This window comes from Mus musculus, chromosome 10 (genome assembly GCF_000001635.26).
Source record: "Mus musculus strain C57BL/6J chromosome 10, GRCm38.p6 C57BL/6J".
Lineage (NCBI taxonomy): Eukaryota > Metazoa > Chordata > Mammalia > Rodentia > Muridae > Mus > Mus musculus.
In genome coordinates this window covers 99441577-99463774 of record NC_000076.6, presented here as the reverse complement: position 1 = coordinate 99463774, position 22198 = coordinate 99441577, and the positions used below count along the sequence as shown (strand labels likewise).

Here is a 22198-nt window from a genome sequence, read left to right as displayed (position 1 = left end):
GAGGTCCTGAGTTCAAATCCCAGCAACCACATGGTGGCTCACAACCATCTGTAGTGAGATCTGACCCCCTCTTCTGGGGTGTCTGAAGACAACTACAGTGTACTTACATATAATAAACAAATTTTTTTTAAAAAGCTGCCTGTGCAAAAAATAACTCTTGTTACCAAAAACCTATCAAAGTTTCATTTAAATTTAACTAATGTTATTGCATGATTTTACCGGGAAAATTAAGTTCCTCCCTGTCCCCAGGTTATAATGATCAGCATTTGATTAAAGTGCTAAATTGTAAGACATTCGCCTATATTTAAATGTAAGAATAAACAAAGTATCAATATGAGGCTTGTTTGAAGATACAGATCCAATCACAGTTCACTTGATTGTTTTTATGTAATATTTATGGATTCATTTTCAAGAGCTTTTAAAATTCAGACGAAGGTGTGTATACAAAATCTCCTTGGATAATGAGAAACCATTCATTGTTTTAGCTATTGATCCTGTCCCCCAAAGAACTCCATACAGTCCTGAGACTCACCACCGTCCAAGCAAGTCATAGGCAAGACTATGTATGACATGCATTTGTGCAGAGCAGACCCCAGCATCCTGCCCACACCTACCCACCTAGCTTTCATAACTTTGTGCTGCAACAGAGGAAATTGCTCCTTCCTTTAAGGTAGGAGTTCTCTTTGATGAAAGGGAAGAGCTTAGCCACTAAATTCATTTTCCCTGATGAATGAAAGAAAAACCACGAAAGGCGGGATAGAGAGAGGAGCGGTGACCGAGCTTGGCCATCAATCTCAAGTGACTACTGACACTCAGTTAAGTGATTATTGCAGAGCTATGAGGCTCCTGTCCCTACCAGCTGGAGTCAGGCTCCTTACTGACAGAGAAGACCCTGCCTACCACACCCTAAGTAGCCCAGCTGCCCACATGACAGATTTGCTGGCCCTGTTCTCTCTACCGTAAATCAAGCGATCCTCAGTAGGAAATGATTGTATTCATCCCTAACTTTACACCATAGAAGCTGGAGCTACCCAGGGCACGCTTCAAATTCTACCTTTGTATTTGCAAGCTGTGTGATTTAGAAAAGTTTCTTCCAAAGCTTCCCCATTGATCAATGTAGAAGAGGAAAGGTCGGTGAGATCCCACCCCTAACCAACACATTATTTGCAATTCCATACCTGTGAGCAAAGGCACAAGCAGTTTTCCCCAATGGGACATCACAGTGCAAAACAACCACACTCCAAGGCAGGCGCTATGGCCAGGAAGAGCTGGCCAACACGAAATGAACCTGTTTTGTCTTATTCTACCGTGGGCTTTTTTTGTTTCCCTTTGTTTTGTTTGGGCATTTTTGAGGGTGTGTCTTAGTGGTTTTGTTTGTTTGGGAGGGAAAAGAGATTGAGAATGTGAAGTTGGGTGGGTAGGGAGGTTTGGAAGATGTGGGGGGAGCTGAGGAAGGGGAAAAACATGATCAAAATATAAGAAAAATAATTTACAGTAAAATGTTTTAATAAAATAAACAGTCCAAAAGAAAGAAGGAAAGAAAGGAAGGAAGAGAAGGAATGAAAAACAGATGGAGAAAGAGGAGGAAAGACAAAAAGAAAGGAAGAAAGGAAAGAAGGAAGGAAAGAGAAGAGGAGGAAGAGAGAGAGAAAGAAAGAAAGAAAGAGAGGGAGGGAGGGAGGGAGGGAGGGAGGAAGGAAGGAAGGAAGGAAGGAAGGAAGGAAGGAAGGAAGGAAGGAAGGAAGGAAGAACACAGACAGACAGACAGACACACAGACAGAGGAATGAAAGTGTTAAAAGCAACCTCAATCAATTGCCAAGAGACAGTACGTGAAGCAACACTCCCAAGAAGGTCCAACAGTGTGCAAACCTCACTGCAGACATGCTCAGACCTCAGTTCCCACCACTTTTCCTCAGCCAGAGACAAGGGGAAGCAAGTGTCCGCCAAGCGGACACCTGCTGGGAAAAGAGGAACTGAAAGCGGATAAGGGGGTGGGTTGGGGGGTAAGGGGAAATGAGATGGTGCCAGCGATTAACTGCAGCGGGTCGACTTTCAAGGTCTGAGTGAGCACTTCCACCTACAATCAATCTTCAAGTACTTATGAAGCCTGAATATTTTATTTTTATTTTTCTGTGTCAGACCACGTGGACCCTAGCTAGAGAAGAGCTGGAAAGCTGGGATTCCACTCTCTCGCGGAACTTGCAAGCCACCAAGCTGCTCCGGGACCCATCTCTACCAAACAATTAGCCAAGGAAGCAAAGCAAAACAAAAACAAAGCTAAGCCCAACTCGCCGCTGGCTTGGGAGAGCTGCCTTAAATTTCAAATACAAGGACAGAGAAAGCTCCAGCCTGCCTGGGATTAACGAATTCACTCTCCCCTCCCCCAAGGAAAAAAGCGCTAAAGAACAAGGTCAAAGGCGAGAGGCTCTGGGGAGTCACTAAGGTGATAAGAGTGCTTCAGAGACAGTGACAAAGGGGTAGTCTAGTCGCCTTTGACCTTTCAGAAAATCGTCTCAAGTGTGATGCAGATCAAAGTCACTGGTTGCTGAGAGTCTCTAAAAAAAGAAGCAGTAGCCAATGTGGCTTAGGGTCTTAAACTATGCACGAGAGAGGTTGAAGATGAAAAGCCGCAAGGTCGGGCGAGGTTCCTTCAAGACTGTTCGGATCACAGAGGACTCTTCCGAGGGGCAAAGAATTTACATCTTCAACAACCCCCCAGCAAACATTGTTCAGCCATGCACCCATGTGACTTCCTCGATGTAAAGAACTCCGAGATAGCAGCCTCAGTTCCTTTTTCGCTTTTGAAAGCAAACAGTTCTGCAAGAAAACAATACAATGGCTTTCCCAGGATTGGGGCGGGGTGGGTGTGAAGCCAAAGGAAGTGAGTTCTCTTTTTTTACTTTGTGGGTCCCGAGGATGGCGCAGGAATGGCTAGCCTTGGCACGAGGGCCAATGGTTAAAAACAAGAAATCTGAAAAGAAGGAATCTCTTTTTGCTTTCACCACAATGCAAAAAGAGAGAGAGGAAAAAAAAGCAAATCAAAATAAAATTAATTCATTTTATTAGGATAGTTTTGTCTAAGATCTTGTTAAACCCTATTAAAATTATTGAACAGTTTACCTTTCAGATCAACAACCATTGGCATCTTATAGCCTCCATTTAAAGAAACAAAAGAGTAATGATATAGGGAATGTAAACTTCTTCCTGGCAAGTCCTCAAGAGATTTTAGTTCAGTAAAGAAGACAGAAGTATAAATAACACGAGCCACTATGACCGATGTAACAAAGAACTAATTAATTAGACTAAGGGGTGGAGGGAGTCCTAAATTGAGGAGCTAAGAAATACTTCTTGAAGCAAAAGATGTGGGTTCAAATTTGGGCTTTGAAGAGAATCTTTCCAAAGAAACAAACAAACACGCAAACCACACTACAGCAAATGAGGATAAAGGCAAAGTGCTGTTTCTTTCTAGTCCTGTAGGGGGCACTAAAAAGGGCAGGTAGAGAAGACGGTTGTAAACAAGGGACCAGGACAGCCTAGGGAAACAGTCACATGACATCTGGAGGAGGGAATGCACCTTACTAAAGCCAAGGTAGGTGGGTGACATACGACTGGAGGCTCCTTTGTCTAGTTCGTTACTGTCTTCTTACTCAACTCTTTCCTAACTTCACTATTTCAGCCTGAGGGCTTATTTTCCCACTGTACTTGGAGGGCAGAAAGAGGAAATAACTCACCCAGCAGAGGGGATTTCTTTGTTGGGTTTTGAAGAAAGATGCTGGGGGTGGCTGACTCTGCTGAAACGTTTCCTTTTTCTCTTGGTGTTTGTCGGATTCTGCTCTTGAGCAATCCTGCTGCCTTCAGTCAAAGTCAACCCGCAGTCCCGTCGGCTTCTGACTTTACCTCCTGAAACTCTCCTACTCTGCCCTTTGCCTCTTCTGCTCAGGCGGGCTTACAGTTTCACAACCTTACCACCAATTGCAGAAAGTGTGAAACATTTGCACATCTGGTATCAAATATTACAATCTCCAGGTTAAAATGACGACTCAAAGTCAGATAGGGCTTTCTCTACTCCGTGAGCACTTCACTTTGCCAAGGGTTCATTCAAAAATGACATTTGCAATTTTCTCGCAGTGAAAGCAATGCTTTTCTGAGGTCACCTTTCTCTCCCTCTCTCTCTTTCTCTCTCACTCACTCTATGTGTGTGTATATGTGTGTGTTGTATATAGTATGTTGTATGTATTTCTGTATGTGTGATGCATGAACTTTTTCATGTAAGCGTGTGCACGTGTGCTTGGTGGTGCGTGCACACACGGATGCATGGGCACGTGGAAGCCAGAGATCAGCATCAGGTGACTGCTTCCATTTCTTGTGAGATGGGCTTGTTCACTGACCTCATCAGATTGCCAGCCTGGATGGCCAATGGTCTCCAGGGATTTGCCTGTGGGTTCTCCCGCTCCCGCTCCCCCCCCCCCCAGGTCCAGGAAAACAAATATGCCATTCAGTGTCTACGAGGTCCTGAGGCTCTGAACTCAGGTCCTCATGGCTTGCATGACAGGCACTTTACTGGCTCCCTAGCCTCTGACTCTCCCCATTCAGAAATGTGAATGACTGAAATAGACATTTTTAGGAGATGTACAGAGTTCAGTGTCAGCCTGAAAAAAAAAATCTACATCGCTGCGAATATAAGAGATGGAGTCCTTAAGCCTAACTGGGTTCTAGAACTGGCTTTCAATCACCCAGAGAGAAATTCACTTTATGTGAAGATCAAAAGCTTGTATAGAGTCCTAAAAGCAAAGCTGTCTATATTGCTCCTTCCCTCTGCCCCCTCTGCTCCAACACCCCTGAACCACAGACAACGGTCCTTTACAGTTCAAGCTAAACCAGGGAAAGTCTCCTCCTCTCTCCATCTCTCCTCTCTACATCCATTTCGGTATGAAACGCTGAGGTTTGGGGGTTGGCAGAGGCTCCTAGAGCAGAGTACAGACAGATGATTAAGTAAATACAGTGTGAGTTTTAGTCCGGTGAAAATGTATGCCTATTCACAAAATGACTAAACAAAGCATTGTAAAACAACAACAAAGTAGCCAGTTGATACTTTCCACAATCTTCAGCAAGTTTTTTCAATCTGTTTCTCAGGGGTCAACTAGGACCATTGAATATCATATATTTACATTATAATTCGTAACTGTAGCAAAGTTATAAAGTAGCAACAACATAATCTTATGGTTGCAGGGTCACCATAACCCAAGGAACTATATTTAAAGGCTTGCAGCATTAGGAACCGCATTAGAAAGGTCTCCAGCTTTTAAGGCTCTGCCACTAAATGCCTTTGCATAGACTCACAAACTTCAGGGCAACAAGCATTTAAAAAGCATCACTTGAACTAGCAAGGAATCCAAATGTACTAAGAATGTGTTTAAAAAGTGTCTAGAATCTCCGGTCTGTCTGCTATCATTTTATTGAAATATCTTCTCCTTCCCACAAATACTGGAAAGGGGTCATAGCCTAGGAAGTCACTTACTAGCTCTCAGCGTCAGAGGAAGCACCTGCTGTCAGCTGCTTCCTGCCCGAGACCATCTTCCCCCCTCCAAGTTGATTGCTATATCCACAAAGCCTTCAATCCTGCCTGGACTTACCAGGAATTCAATGAATATTTGTTGCACAGTGAGTGAATTGAAGTTTTCATTGTTGGCAAAGTGCTCTCTTAACTGCCCCCAACCAGCCTTACCTTGATCAAAGGTCTCAGAGCACTTGTGTCCCAGGAGGTTTCTGACCTTCCAGGTTTTAACCTGGATTTGGCCCGAAGGCCTCAATGAGACTAGCAACCTCTCTGGGATGAGGCTGCTCATTGACTTCAACATTACCCTACTTGGCTTTCCTTGGCTTTTTATGGTGGTAAATTCCAGAATAGATAGAAGATACTGCACAGTGTGGCTATACGAATGGCTAAATTTGAGCAGACAGGTCCTAAAAGTCATAGCCAGCTTCTGGTATGTTCCTCCCTGGGATCCATCCCTTGAGCCCATCCAATAACTTCTTCTCAAATGAGGGTTGGACTTAGAGCTTACATCTAACAAACTCAGTACATCTAACAAACTCCATACAGTAAAAGTTACCGTATATCCCAGATTTAAATATAAAAGAAGCAGCTAAATGCATTAGCATCCACTTGCCTGCCAACATTCCAGAACTTTCAGTAGAGAGATCAAGTTCTTTGTGTTCACAGGGAGATGCTAAACACTGTTCTGACTTCCGAAAGAAGGGTACTGGTTTTCTCTGACTACCTCCCCATCACTTACTTTGAGGGGGAAAAAATGTGACATGCAACAATTAGTCCCATGGTGAAGTTCAGATGCTCTAGAAATGAAGACTCCAGTCAACAGCCAGTGAGATACTGAGATCTGCCATGTGTAGGAGCTAGAAGTCAATTCTTTAGTGCCAGCCAGTCGAACTTTGAAATGACTGGATCAGAAAGGATCTGATACCCTTTCAGGGATCCTGTGCCAGAATCGTTATCCCTGACCCACAGGAGCCATGAAATAATAAGTACTGCCTTAAGCTGCCAGATCTTGGGGGTTATTTGCTCTATAACAAGACATAACTAAGGGCTGGCAAGCATGTTCGTAAAGGGCCACATAGAAAATATTTTGGGATTTTCCAGCCAGATGGAGTCTGGATCACTCTTGAGCTCCGCCATTGTAGCTCAGAAGCAAACCAAAGATAATATGCAAATGAGTGGACATGGCTATGTTCCTATAAAACTTTATTTATGAAAACAGTCAGCCGGCTTGCGAGCTGTGATATGCCAACACTTGCTGGAAGCCACTATATATTTTCACTCTTTATAAGTTCTAGTGTCTTGTCCTAGAGCTGTCTTTTGGAGAGTGGAATATGGCCACTTCAGTTTATAGATTATCTTTTCTAGGGCAAAGGATACTCCTCCCACTGCTCAACTTGAATAAAGATGAAAAACTGAACTTGACAGCACAAAAAATAGAAGACTCCTTCGCAGTGCTGAGAAAGGACTGTGATCAAGACAGTTTGAATCTGAATTGGCTTAAGAGAAGAAAGACAGGCAGTGTGAGCATGTCAGCTGCCTGAACCGACACACCATGGACACCCACTTTACATAGTGATGGGATGGGACATTAACACAACTGTTGGGGGGCAGGAATTTAAGGGCTTCATAACCAGTAGCTCAACTGTTTAGCTGTATTGGTAGAAACTGGGAGACATTTAAAACATAATCATGCAACAGCACATTTGTTCGAAAAAAATTACAACAAGGCTTTTAACCACTCGTGACTTACACATAGCATGCCAAAGACACTAAAGCTCCCATGTGGTCTCCGGCCATTGCAGAAACACTAAGGAGGACACATGACCAGCAGACGCCAAGGGTGATTAACAACTGGACCTCAATGACCAGGGTCAAAGGTGGCAAGTGACAGATTAAACAGGTACATCTCTCTCTCTTCTGCTTCTTGGGTTTCATTACTTCAAATCAATACCAGCAAAGACACTCTCAAAAGTCAGGTAGGACCAGCTACAGCACTAGCATATCTAACAGAGGCCACCGAACAGATATAAATGGAAGCAGTTTTGTAATTATCAAATAAGTACACTTTTCCAGGGAGACAGGTGGGTCTCCCTCCACCCGGTTGCCTATACCCCATCTTTGGAAGGACAGAAGCAATCAGGAACACTACTGCTTCCCCAATAGTGATGGAATGCCTTCACCCTAAGCTGTTTGAAAGAGAGACAACGGAAGAGCTTGTATCTGGTAACTTCACACTGTTTTCCCCCAAAGTCAGAGGGAGAAAGGAGCAGAAGAAATCGCAAATTGGCTTCTTTTTTTTCTTTCTTTCTTTTTCTATTACAGCATAAACAAATCACTACAAACAGAAACTTAGAACAACATGAATTTATAAGCTCACAGTTCTTCAGGTCAGAAAGTAGGTGTGGCTCTCCCTGGGCTAAGAATGGCAGCGGTGCTTTCTAGCTTCTAGAAAGGCTTGGATCCATTAGCGCACGGCTCATCTCTCATCTTCATCTTCCTGGTCATGTTTCACTGGCGCATCCCGTTCTCTGGGAGTACAGCATGCGCGCACTCTCCCCTTTTGAGGATCAATGTAACTCGACTGAGAGTACCAACCATGGAGGGTAACGTATTCATAGGCTCTAGGCATGGATGCCATTGTAAGGGAAAAGAAGAGAGTACTCTGCAATAAGTACTTTGTGAAAAGAGAAGAGGCTGCATTCGGTTCAATTTGTAGTGTTGGAAGAGCCAAAGTTAACCCGGAAGCCCCTCTTGGCCAAGGGCATGGTAACTTCCTGATGCTGGGAGCTGTAGTTCTTGGGAAAAAACAAGCCACATATTTTCACCCGACACAAGTTTGTTTGAACCAACAACACCAGATATGCTTGTAGGCATAATATGTGTCAGGATGTGTGCTAGCCCCTGACTGAACCTTATAGGAAATGCAATGAACTGTGAGGTTTTGCCTTTTTAAGCCCGTGCAAAATGTGAATCATGGCCATTTCCTGGGAATCCCAGAATGGACCTGACCAGTGCCCATCCGGGTCGGTATTTGATAAAAGCTTGCTTCAAATTTGGTTCAAAATTCTGGAACTGTTTTTTCTCTTGCAAATCTCAAATCTCAGGATAAGCAAGTCTGGGATCCCAGCATTTAAGGATAATTGATACTTTGTATATTACATAATTTATAAACCTTCCCCAAACAACATAGTAACATGAGTAGCTAATTCTTTCCACGAACATTGGGTTGATGCTTCTGGCAAGTTTGGTTCAGTGAATAGGAACACATGCTGTGTCCTCTGAGGACTCGAGTTTGAATTTTCAGCACCCCTAGCAAAAGTCAACCATGGTTGTACGTGCCTGTAGCCCCAGTATTGAAGAACATGAAAAACTGGCCCCAGGAGCTTACTGGCAGAGCAGCTTAGCCAAATGGCAGGTTCTAGTTTCATGAGAGATCACTCAAGGTAATAGGCAGAGAGAGAGAGAGAGAGAGGCAGAGAGAGAGAGAGAGATCTGGCCCATATGCACACACCCACACATTCCTGTAAATGTTAATTTTAATATAAATGTAGGCAACAAATTAATATAGTGGCTGTTTTTCTTTATCCTAGCTAATTCCCCAATAATGACAAAGAAGATGATTTATCTAACAGACATTTACCACAATACCTGGGCAGTCATTGCTTTGTACTTTAATCCTCTAAACTAATCTGACTACTTCCTAGCCAAAGTCCCCATAATACTTGCATTTAGGGCCTTCCATGCTCCAGCTGAACTCTTATGATGTTTCTCCTTCTCCCTCCTGGTGGCTCAATCTTTCTTCCTCTTCCCCTCCTCCCCCACTTCTCTCTCCTTCCCTCTCCCTCTCTCTTTCTCTCCCTTCCTCCCTCTCTCCATTCCTCCCCTGGATGGCAGAAGTCCCACCCTCTTCTCTCTTCTGCCCAGCCATTGGGTGATGGGTTTTTATTGACAAGGCAGAGAATAAATGGTAAGCACCATTTACATAAACTTGAGGCAGGAGATTCTTGACTTAAGCCTTACAAATGCTATGTCCCAGTTGAAACAAAATATGAGGGAAATGCTGAGAAATCAACATTTGAATAACACAAGGGTAAACTTTACACAATGCACAGCAATATTATGCCTACACACACCCACACAGTCATATCCATGTACCACACACACACACACACACACACACACACACTCACGCATGCACACAAGCACATACACACCTCCAGAAATAGCGCATCGACTCTGTCAATTTGACATAATGAGATCACCCATGAAAAGCCTAAGGGTTCTTAAAGGCATGCATAACCCAAAACATTTTTCATGTAGAATTCCAGCCAGAAAGATATAAACCTCCTTTAATCATTAAGAGATAGAGAAGACACTTGAGTGTAAGTCTTAAAATTCCCTGAAGCCCTGGGTTGCATCAGTTAGAATCTAACAAGCATGATCTGTGATTAAATATGGCACTCTTCCTAGCTGTTTATAGCATCAGTCAAGTTGTAAGGAAGAGACCCACCAAGCTAACAGGAACTAACTTTAAGTAGTGCACTATACATGATTTAACAGTATATTATTTATATTAATGGACAGATATTGCTTCAATATTTTGTGTCAGTGTTGTTTCATTGGAGTGGTTTTTTTTTTTTTGGTTGGGGCGGTAAGTGTGTTAATTGTTCTTGTTCCTTTTCATATTAGCATGAATCTTAAATAAATTTAAACCTTGTTATGGTAATTATCATTGTTATCATTTCAAGCCTTCGTTTGCTATAATATTTATTTTCTTGTTTGAAACAAATGACTTGGAGCATCCAGAATCCTGCCTCTACCTCCCAAGTTCTGGGATAACAGAAGAGAACAACCATGCCCAGCTATTTTATTACTAGAATTTCTAGAAAATATCTTTAATAATCATATGTTTGATAACTGAGTCAAGAAAACAAATACATGTTATATTTAACTGTCTTATCTTAATTTTTTTTTGAGACAGGGTCTCTCTGTGTAGCCCCGGCAGGCTGTCCTGGAACTTACTCTATAGACCAAGCTGGCCGCAAACTTGCAGAGATCTGCCCACCGCTGCAGAGGTGGTGTGCACCACCACCACCCAGTTTAAATACATTTTAAAAAGGAGGTTCTTGTAAGGTAAAACTGTCTACAAAACAAGCTTGTGGAGACAGAGAACGTTTCTGACTATAAATATGGCTAGGAATTCCTTCAGGGGACATTTGGAGGTTATATTGGTGTGGTTACCACGGATGTCATAAACTTTGATAGAGTTCTCCTCTCCTGGGTCTGATTGTTCCTGGAAATGAGTCTCCTTTTATTACAGAATAGCTGTCTTAATGAAGTTATATGAAGGAGCACACCCAATGGTTTTGGTTTTTTTTTTTTGTTTGTTTGTTTGTTTTTTTTTTATGAACATTAAGGGAGATTTTTTTTTCTTTTTGATCTTTTTAAACTGTGTTCAGTATTCCATTTAAGCAAGCCTTTACCCATTCTACAGACCTTTTTAAGGAGTTAAAAGGAGGTGAAGCATTGAACAATATTTTTATTACTACCCCACATTTCTATAGATGTTCATCTTCTGTTTCATTTGGTCACTTGAAGACATAGAGAGAAAAATACCATTAGGTCATTCAGTGGAAAGGAATCATTCATGGTATTTAAGAACGAAAGTCACTCAGCCAAACATCGATGTCAGTTAAGGACCTGGATGTGACTCTCACATACCATAGCATCCTCAGCACCATGGAGGTGAAAGTTTTAAGTGCAGGCGATGTTAAATTGTCAAATTGGAAAGGCCAAGACAAGAGGGATCGACTACTACCCGGTCAGATACAGGAAACTCTCAAAGCCCCCGTGTGCACTTGAGCTGAGCTTCAAAGCCTCTGGGAGCTCTAATGACCCATGGTCACCAAAGTCATCAGACCAACAGAAAGACTCAACAGAGCATCACTAATGGACTTGCTCCCAATCTTAACAGACTGAAGCCAACACAGATTTCAGCCCACGCAGAGGAGAGAGCAGAAGCCCTGAATACAAAAGACAAAGAGACTGGCAGGGGTGGAGAAAGGGGGAGTGTGGACGCCCAGTCACCACGCTGTGGTTATTTACAGATTTTAGGACCTCAAGGAAACTCCTCAAATCTCTCTGAGCCCCAGTTTATAACTGTATAAACACAACGAGTTATTTTTTTTTTCAAGTTGGTAGTGTTGCTCTTATAAGCGAGATGCATAAATCTTAGTACTTGTTACATTTTAGGTTAATGTTGATTATACATTTTTATTAAACTCCATAGCAATGATGTCACAGTGCTTCCTTGTATCTACATACATTTTCTCTTTTAAGATTGTTCTGCATCTAACGTTTAAATTCTCCTTTCTAAAATTAACTCTGGGATCTAGAGACCAGAATAACAGAAGCCTCGCATGATGTGTTTCCAGGAGCAAGCTACTGAGAAAAAAAAAAAGCTAAATATAGCCAATGCTAATGGGAGAGAAATGGGAATTTGTGGACATAGAGGAATATTATGGCTTATTATGGCTATAAAATTTTAAAGAAATCCTGGTGTAAAACTTCAAGTGACAAATTTTCCTATAAAACATAATCATGTTTGATTCAAAAAGAAACCTCTGGAATTCCGGGTTTGAAAGACTTTCGTATTATGGCTGGTTAATTTCAGTTCTGCTAGACCATCCCCAGTCCTCACCCTGGAGACCTTTCCTTATCTAAACAATCATTTCCATTTCAAAGAAGCCCCACGCTGACTCTTTTTGTAACAACTGAGCCCTAACAGTGTGGTTCCTATGGTTACCAAGAATTCTAATTTCATTTCCTCATTATGCGTTTTTTATCTTGAAAGATTGCACAGGGTTCCCCCCTCCCTTCCCCTCCCCCCTCCCAACAGGCCACTCTTTGAGCCACATGCTTTCTTGCTACTATTTTCTTTCTGCAAGTTTCTCATACCCAATCCTTATTGAAATGTCCTGGTTTGTTCCCATTTTTTAATTTAAAAACTTACCTGCCCTGATGTCTCTACCCTGATGACATTTCAGATTTAAGGCAAAGAAGCAGAGCTAAAGGTCGGTGTTAGACCCAAGTTAGAGCCGGCTCCTTCTTTCTGAGGTCCAAGGTTTAGCTCCATAATTATTGGGATAAGGGAAGGATCAGGATGGAACCCTCGGGACTGGGCCTTTGGACTCACTTGTTAGAGTTTCTCAACAATGAACAGATTTGAGTTCTTATAGGTCTAGAATATGGATTTTCTACAAAGTCAGAATTATAGGTTGGAGTCCATGGACAAGCTTCAGAAAGGGCCATCAACGTGCAGTGTGTGTGTGTGTGTGTGTGTGTGTGTGTGTGTGTGTGTGTAGTCTGTCCTGCCTCATCTCATTGTTCATAGTACACGTATTGATCATAATACATGATCCTTTTGTTTTAATCTCCCAGAGTCACTGTTTTGGAGTGGTTGAAAGGGAACAGGTTAGGATGGACCAGTTGGGGACCAGTCTTTACTCTTGGCCTAGAGGTTGCTTAACTTCTAGGAGGTGCTTCTTCTAGCCTAACTCATGCCTCCTCCTTTAGAGGTTTAAAACAACAACAACAAACTTTTGACTTAGGACATATTCGGTGTTTTTGATGTCAGCAAGCTCAGTCCTCACCCTGAGGACTCCGTAGCTAGTGTGTGTCTAACTGTCCTCGCTAGTAAACTCGGTACCATGTTTTCACTTTGCAGGCTCCAGGAATTGGATGCTGTCATTTCATCCTCTGTCCTCAGATTCCTTGTCGATTTCTGTCTTTTTTCATATCGCCAGTTTCATCTTAGTGGAGTGTGGGAAGGAAATAAAGATGGAAACATATGTTCTCAGGCTTAGCAGACTCTTTTCCCTTTTGTTTTAGTTTAGCATTTGCTTAATAGGACATTGAAATTCAGGAGGATTTTCTTAAAAACCAAACAAAATTCTTTTACTTTAGTGCAACTATTTAATAAAGTATTTTTCAAATGTTTATGTATTTTGTGATGACTTACTCATGCCCCAAGTACTCAAGTTTACTTTACAATGTAATATCATAGATTTCTTTTTTCATGGCTGTATGTTGATATCACATGAGTGTCTCACGCTATTATTTATAATATTCAAATCAAATAATCTTCACTTGGTAGTTTTTCTTAACTAGTTTCCTAAATGAATAATCCTTAGTTAAATGATTAGATCCAAGAGGAAGGCCATTTTCATAGATCCTGTAACATCTTTCTATATAGGCTTCCAAAAATATTGCATGCCAAAGATTAACATCACCCATCAATGAAGATTTGACACTACTGTTATTAAAATTATCGATCCTTTACAGTTTCTCCCTAAGACACACAGTTTGATGGAGGGCAGTACCTCTCTTTCCTCCTTCTCTTCCTCTTTCCCCTCTTCTTTGAGCTCCGCCCCCTCCTTTGCATACATCACACACATACACACAGACACAAATTCTTAGGATGACTAGTATATAAGAATAAATAGCTGGTAGGATTTGCTGAAGGAGGCAGAGGCAGGAGGATCACGAGTTTGAGGCCAACCTGGGCTATACATTTTTAAGCCAGGCAGTGGTGGCACATGCTTTTAATTCCAGCACTTGGGAGGCAGAGGCAGGCAGATTTCTGAGTTTGAGGCCAGCCTGGTCTACAGAGTGAGTTCCAGGACAGCCAGGACTACACAGAGAAGCCCTGTCTCAAAAAACAAACAAACAAACAAACAAACAAAGTAATAAGTATACAGTCTGGCCTAGTGGTACAAGACTATAATACCAGCTACTCATGAGGCTGAACAGAAAACAATAAATTCAAGGCCAGTCCTGTCTCCAAAGTAAAAATCACAAAATAAAATGGCTCGAGATGTAACTTACTGACAGTGCACTTGCCTGGCATGCAGGAGGCCCTGAGTTTGTTCCCCAGTAACATGAAAAATAAATAGGTTTAGTGATACAGTTACCCATAGGTTCCTTCTCCCCAGCCTCGCCCCCATCCCCAACACAGCGATTTTCTGTATAGTCCTGACTGTCCTAGAACTCACTCAGCATCCCAAGACTGACCTCGAACTCAGATCCACCTATCTCTGCCTGCTGAGTGATGGACTAAGGGCATGTGCCGCCACCACCCAGCAAAGGCTCTTCTTTTCTTTTGTTTTCTTTTCTTTCTTTTCCTTGCCTTTCCTTTCCTCTCTTTTTTTTCTTTTCTTTTCTCCCTCAATAGGTTCTCAAGTGAAGCATCCACTCTGGTTTGGCCAGAACAAAGCTCATCTGAGCTTCCTCTCGGCCTCTTAGTATATAAAACTTAAGTGTAAGGAATACATGGAGAATAGGAGAGATCTGAGGGAAAGCTGTAACGTGAAGATCAGTACCCAAAACAGACAGTAAATGAGACTAGGCATGAAGAGTTATGATAGAGATAGAAAAACTCATTCCTAAATAACTTAATGCCCTCAGGGAAATAAGACCAAAATAACGCCAATATAGAACAAAAGGCAATATACCATGAAAACAAGATGAAAAGGCCACTTTTGCTAAAAAGTATTGACTCCTCGCTTAGACCTGGAAAGAAACTAAAGGACGGATGTTAGACTGGCATTGAAGCCTCTTTTTATGTGTATTCTTCAACTAAAGGCACCAATATAAGTAATTATCCTTAACCTTCCCTCTCGAGTCCTGTTGAATTCAAGAATAAAACCACAAGGAGGGATATACCACCCACCATAAGTTAACTATCCATATTAATTAGGCTGTTGATGATTTAGTAACTTACCACATTATCTTTTAGGAAGAGCACCTTACAGAACCAGACCTAAGACAGGAAAGGGTCACTGATGGGCAGGATCACACCTGGACCACAATTATTTAGTCATGTTCACCTCTTGTTCTCCATTTCAACCTAAACCCTATGACAGTATCCAAAATAATGGACTTGGGGAAGTCCCTGAATGACTCTCTGTGTTCACACTGAATAAATCTGTCTCTGCTTTTCAATTGTCTCTTTAGTATATCAGGACAGGTAGTCAAGCCTAGCTTCCTGGAGCTCCTAGGGGGAAAGTTTTTATGCTCAAAACCACAGTAATACTGTTTTAAATACATCAATAAGAATATAGGGAGACCCCAGTAGTGCTGGCACACACCTTTGATCTCAGCACTTGGGAGGCAGAGGCAGGAGTTTCTCTGTGTGTTCAAGGCCAGCCTGCTCTACAGAGTGAGTTCTAGGACAGCCAAGTCTACACAAAAAGAAGCTGTTTCAATATGTAGGCGCACACACACACACACACACATACATACACATACACATACACATGCATCATATATACATACACATACAAATATGGAGAACTCTTGAAGTTATAAAGATATCAGAAATGTAAAGGCTAGGGATGAAACAACCCATATGAAGTTTGAAAGTCAAGAGAAACAGATCAGGATGCTAACGTGAAACCAACAGAACTATCAGATGAGAAGAGAAAACAGCGAAAGAATCTGCTGACATTTCTGAGAACCGAGCTTGCACCTAGTCACCAACGTCTCCACAGAATGAGTAACCCAAATCCACAGCAAACCCAAAGTGGTCGTGAACTTCTCAAAGGAAAAGAGTGAAAAGATTTTAAGCCTTCCAGATCACAAAGAAAAACAGACCACATACGTAAAACCAAGAGTCAAATAGTAAAATAATAAAAATAATAATACTTGGATTTTCAGTGACAATTCTAGTGGTTACAGAATACTTTTAAAAGTCAAAGAAATGCTGATGGTCATTTTTGAACTCTACCCAGGTTGTCTACAAGAATTAGAACAAAGCCAGAGAGATGGCTCAGTGGGTAAAGGCACTTGCCCTGCAAGTCTGATACCTGTGTTCCATCCCCAAAGCTCATGAAGGCAGATGTGCTTATGTGTGTCAATAATCCCACCATTGCTACAGGAAGATAGGAGGCATGCATGGGAACCTTTCAACAGTTTTAGTACCAGCCAGCCTGTGGGGTATGAAGTACAGCAATCAAGAGAGAGAGAGAGAGAAGAGATAAAAGAAAAAAGAGAAAAGGAGAGGCTCTGCTTCAAACAAGGTAGAAGGAGAAACTTACTTCACACAGTTGGCATCTGACCTCCACAGCTGGTACATGCATGTGCCTGCACAAACACAGAGTCAATCAATAAACTGTACTATTTTTTTCCCATGGAGAATATTTTTTATTTTACTTATATTCTTCTTGCATACTCTAAATGTACATTGTGGGTTTCATGTCTTCAAAACCACTTGTGGGACTGGTCAGTGTATCAGAGATCTCCGGAAACGTCTTAGTTTCAGCTAAGCGAGTCACAGAGATTGGTCTTACGCTACTACAAGATCACAGGAGACCTAGTTATTATTATTCAACAGTTACTAGAAAAGCTTTGAGAACACCTGGCATACAGCCTGAGGGAGGGAAGAGAAGAGCAAAGGCTACAGAAGCAAGATTTCCATAACATGACTCTATGTTCCATATCAGAATTCTTTTACAGACAGTACACGTACAGTCAAATCATTAGGTTAAGGGCACTCTAATATAAATGCAAGCCTCACTAACTTTCAACTTTTCTCTTTGGCTCACAAATGCATGAAAATGCCATAAACAGTATCAAGAACTTACTCCATTAATATATAAATAAGCACATTACAAATGGGAAGAAAATACAAGATGCCTCTTTAACATGGCATATATTTGAATATAAATAAGCAAATATCTCACCAACGTACAATGAAATCATCATATGCACTTTCCCCTGCCCAAAATTGACAATGGTAACATATCCAGTTTACACAGATTAATCTCTAAAACACAGCAATCGCACAATTGTGACAAAGACTCTGCTACTATGTCCCCTAGCAGGGTACTAACAGGGACGGTGTGACATTTGTCATCTACTGGTACTTTCTGTCATCCATCATCCTTTCACGTGGGAACAGCTCTAACAGGGAGGTAGGCTCCCACCAACAGCCTTTCCCTGGGTCCCTAGGACTCTGCAGGGGGCGGGGGTACCATCTGCCCTGCAGTTGCTTGCGAGATGGTTAGCCTCTTAGTAATTGCTGGGGGACAGGGGAGAGCCACATGCTGTGGCTAGGATTAAGCCACGTTCACTGTACATACATGTACATAAAGAGGGGCATGTATAACTATACATATACACTGCATTTGTAATGTGCAATTTTTTGAAAAAAAAAAAAGAACGTTATTTCCCACTAACTCTAACAAACAAGCTTACATGAGACGTGACAAATATTCTTTAAGAGATTATAATTTCCTTCAGTGAAATGGCCTAGGTGTGTCAACTATTGACAGAGCTGTGTTCTAGGTTTGCCAGAGGGGCAAGAACATGGCCGGCCATTCTGGTTCTGCAAAGTGGGATTACAGATCCTGACCCAACCTCACTATTTCCTCAATGAGGAAATCCATGTCAGACTGGGTGGCGGCTGGGTTGGAGATGACCATCCGGAAGAAGTTCACCTTGTCCCCTTGAGGCTGGTAGCCCACCATGGTTGTTCCTGAGTCCATCATCAGGGCTTTGATCTTGGGAGCCACCCTGTGTAGTTTTTCTCGTCGCTCAGGGCTATCTGGAACCCCTCGAAGGCTTTGTGGAATGTACCAGAAACAGACATTTGTGTGCTCAGGCTCACCATCGAAAACCATCTCAAACTCCTCTCTGTTTTTAATCTTGGCGTAGAGGTATTCAGCCAACTCCAGGCACTCGTTAATCTGATTTTCAAATCCCACAGTGCCCTTTGCTTTCCACATCAGCCAGAACTTGAAGATGTCCACGTGGCGGCCACACTGAATCGCCTTGTCCCCGGTATCGTAGGAGACGTCATACTGCTTATCTGGCTGGAAGAGGTAGCCTGCACACATCTGGCTGCATCCTTGGAGCATACCCTTTTCCTTGACCAGAATGGCAGAGCACTGGAGCGGTACGCCCATTATCTTGTGAGGGTTCCAGGTGACTGAATCGGCCCTTTCTATGCCACTGAGTTTGTGGCGGTGCTTCTGGGACATGAGCAGCCCACCACCCCAGGCAGCATCCACGTGCAGCCAAAGGTTGTATTTCTCACATACGTCCGCAATCTCCTGTATTGGATCAAAAGCTCCGTAAACAGTCGTGCCTGCGGTTGCATTGACATAAAAGGGAACGTATCCCTTTTGTTTGGCATCAAGAATTTTTGCCTCTAAATCAGCCGGAATTATCTTCCCCCTTTCATTGCACTCTATCAAAATCACATTGTCTGTTCCAAAGCCAAGAGCAGCCCCGGCTTTCTTTATGGAGTAGTGACTGTGTTCTGAGGTGAAGAGGACCAGTTTGGGCACACCCGCCATGCCTTTTGTCTTGACTTCCGGAAAGTACTTGTAACGAGCTGCCATGATGCTGTACATATTGGATATGGCTCCCCCGGGAGAAAATATCCCATCACCATCTTTATTTGACCATCCAATGATCTCTCTCATCTTCTTAAGTGTGATCTGTTCCATGAGAACAAACACGGGTGCAATTTCATATGTAAACATATTGGTATTAGCAGTTGATGTCAGCCATTCACCAGCTAAACCAATGATATCCAAACCAGTAGAGAGCTGGTTGAAAAATCGAGGGTGACCTGTACGAACCCCATACTTCAGGGTGTCTCTACAGTCAACCAGGATCTGCTCCAGAGACTCGGGGTGATCAGACAGCTCCAAATTAAAGCCTTCCATGCCTTACAGCAACTGGTGTGGGTGGTGGAAATCCAAAACCTTGGTGGAGCGATCGAATGTCTTGAGGACATAGTTAAGGAGAATGCCCACCACCTCCAGCAAGAATTGCACAGTTTGCTCCTCCCCGTTCTTCGCTGGAAGCAGATCTTGAGCAAACAAATTGGAGAAGTTGGTCTTTGTGCGCTGGAAGCGGGTACCCGGGTCACCGTTTTCACAGGAAAGCAGGTTCTTGGGGGACTGTCTCTCCCTGAAGGCGCTCACAAGACAATTCTTCTCTTCCAGGCTATTGGTCCTTTGCAAGAAGCCACAGATCTTCAGGCCCAGTTTTCTGATGCATCCACACCAAGTATCATATGTTGTAGGGAGCAGGTTGGTAGTATTAGGATCTGCTCCCGCAGCGTTCAAGGAGGTTGCAGGCGAAGGAGTGGAAGATGCCATCAGCTCGGTGGTCTTGGGGTCTCTATTGTTCAAGAGTCCCCCGCGGACTGGGCGCAGGAACAGGCTTTGTTCAGCCACAGTGAACTGGACCCTCCAGAGATTCCTCCAGGAAGTATCCCCTGCTGGGCTCGGATGCGCCACAGGTGTACGCGCTGGGTGTCACCACAATGCTGTTTCTTCCTTGGTTGCACGATCCCTGGTCCGGCACTCAGGTGTTTTTTTGTTTGTTTGTTTGTTTTTGGTTTTTTTTTTTTTTTAAGAGTAAAAAGAAAAGAAAAAGATTTCAAACACAGAAGACCTCAAAAAAAGTTGTGTCACCCACGGTCCCTTCCTCTGTAACTAATGGAGAGAGTAAACCAAGAAAGAGGAACAAAATAACAGGAACCTGCAAAGACATCTCCAACGTGATGCCATGGTAGAGACTCTGAGGACATAAAAGCATGGGATTCACTTTGGCAGCAGGGAGCACACTGATCCTTTCACAGGCATCCATGATAATCTTACAGAGATTACACAATGTTCCTGAATGCATCCGAAGACGATTCATCATTTTGGCAAAAAGCTTGGGGTTACGTGATCAGATGAAATTAGACAATAAATGAAGCTTTCTGCCCCTGTTAATATTTACATAGAGGACTAATTGTATTTTAAATGTTAAAGAGACTGCAATTATTCACATAAGGATATCAAAAGACTCACAACGTTGACTTCCTATACATCCATGCAGTTGGGAACACACTTCACAAATCATTTCTGGGAAAAGGAGGCAGGAAACCAACCGCCCCAAACAAATTTTTTCAAGCCAAGAAATGGCTTCAGGATAATAAAATTATCAGTCTCGAAATGAAAACTGCTAAGTGTTCAAAAGAACAGCCAGTCCAGATGGAGCAAAGAGGCACCCAAGAGATGCAAAGAGAAATTAAAGTTGACACTTTGTAATTGAAAACATTTTTAAAAGATGACAATGTAAATTGAAGAAATTAGGAACCTTAAGAAATGTCAAAAAAAATGTAAAGCTAAAATGAGCATACCATTCAGTCTGTGAATGCTGTCCTTATGGTATGAATATATAAACACGACTTGTTGACTCATTCTTTCAACCAAACACAAATTATCATTGTTTTTTTTTTTATTTACAACACTGATGGTAAAAATTACATTATTAGGTTTATTGACCAGAATGGCATTGATAAATTAGGCAAAGGAACAGTCAATTTACAAAGGAATTATAGTAACCATCAAAAGCCTATTTTAATGAAGAACAGTACCAATAGCTATCTCTGATAAGGTTGTTTCTTATATTTCTGTATACTAACTGCCCAAAAGGCCAACCTTCTAAAGAATCAGCGCTGAACACGAACAACAGTGAATACTCAACACCTGCTCCTTTAGTTAATAGTCCATAAAAAATGGTTTTATGATATTTTACACAAAATTATAGATGAGTCAGTCTATGTACTGACAATATTCATTAGCATAATACCCCACACCACACACATTACAATAGTAAATGCTTGCTTGAGAATAAGTTCACAGACAGCTTAAATGCAGAATCAGTAAGTAACCAGTTCCCTACTGTGTGCAAATTAATTCCCTACTTAATGCTCACAGCAATAGGAAAACACAGGAGCTTGGCCACTTTAGGAAGGGACTTTAAACCTAACTGGTGAAAGACATATGAATAAAATAGATCGCTGGGCCCCTAGGCACATCCTAAGGAAGATGCTAACAGAATAAAACTGGCAATTAGTGAACATTACACATTGTGTTCCATTCGTTCTGCGTGAAAATCAAACAGAAAAGCGCTCGAGAAGTCCATAGTGCAGTCCTCATTGTGACATGTCCTGAAAGGAACGTAAATCATTTTCTTTAACAGCACTGAGCTTGTTTGTTTTGTCGGATTGCCCACTCTAGTTCTTGAGAAATAATGACCACAGCTCCTCCAACGGCCTGCAGCGTTCTCTAAGGTTCCATGGGAGAGCTTTCCAGATGAGATTTAAACAAGCTGAGGTTTAAACACAACGTGGTAGCCAAGGCTGCCATTTTAACCTTTTAAATAATACTTTTTCGCTAGCATGCTATCACAATACTATCATAATGTTTAATAAACAAAACCTCAGCAGAGCTTTATGCTAGCTAGTGCTGGGTGCATTGACTTGGCATTTCCAACTTGACTCAGGTTTCAGTTGATCTCAGGAGGAAGATTTCTCCTACAGCCAGGGTACCCACAAGACAACAAGGTGATTGCTGAGACCTCCCATTCGCAAATACATCTCATGCTGATCACAATTTGTTTCATGATGTATAAAGAGACGAAAATAATACAAAAACAAATAAGATGATAAATACTCCATACAAATCATGTCCCAGCGGGTCTCATTTCACGTCTTCTGATTACAGCATTGGTTCGTTCGGTTTATCGGCTTTGTGATGAGTGAATTTGTTGAAACTGAACTCATGAAGTTACTT

The 22198-nt window shown here is 42.2% G+C and overlaps 2 long non-coding RNA genes and 1 pseudogene across 2 annotated transcripts in view; 1 reads left to right on the top strand and 2 right to left on the bottom strand.

Moving 5' to 3' along the window:
* Gm34983 overlaps nucleotides 1-4020 on the bottom strand; it is a 30840-nt gene extending 26820 nt beyond the window's left edge. Inside the window, exon 1 of the long non-coding RNA XR_380739.3 lies at nucleotides 3733-4020. This is a non-coding gene — a long non-coding RNA (predicted gene, 34983). The remainder of the gene's footprint in view (nucleotides 1-3732) is intronic.
* Gm35035 lies at nucleotides 3101-13556 on the top strand. The gene is made up of 3 exons (XR_872000.2): nucleotides 3101-3590; nucleotides 7361-7458; nucleotides 10540-13556. It is a non-coding gene; the product is annotated as a predicted gene, 35035 (long non-coding RNA).
* Nucleotides 16746-19937, bottom strand: Gad1-ps (glutamate decarboxylase 1, pseudogene; annotated as a pseudogene).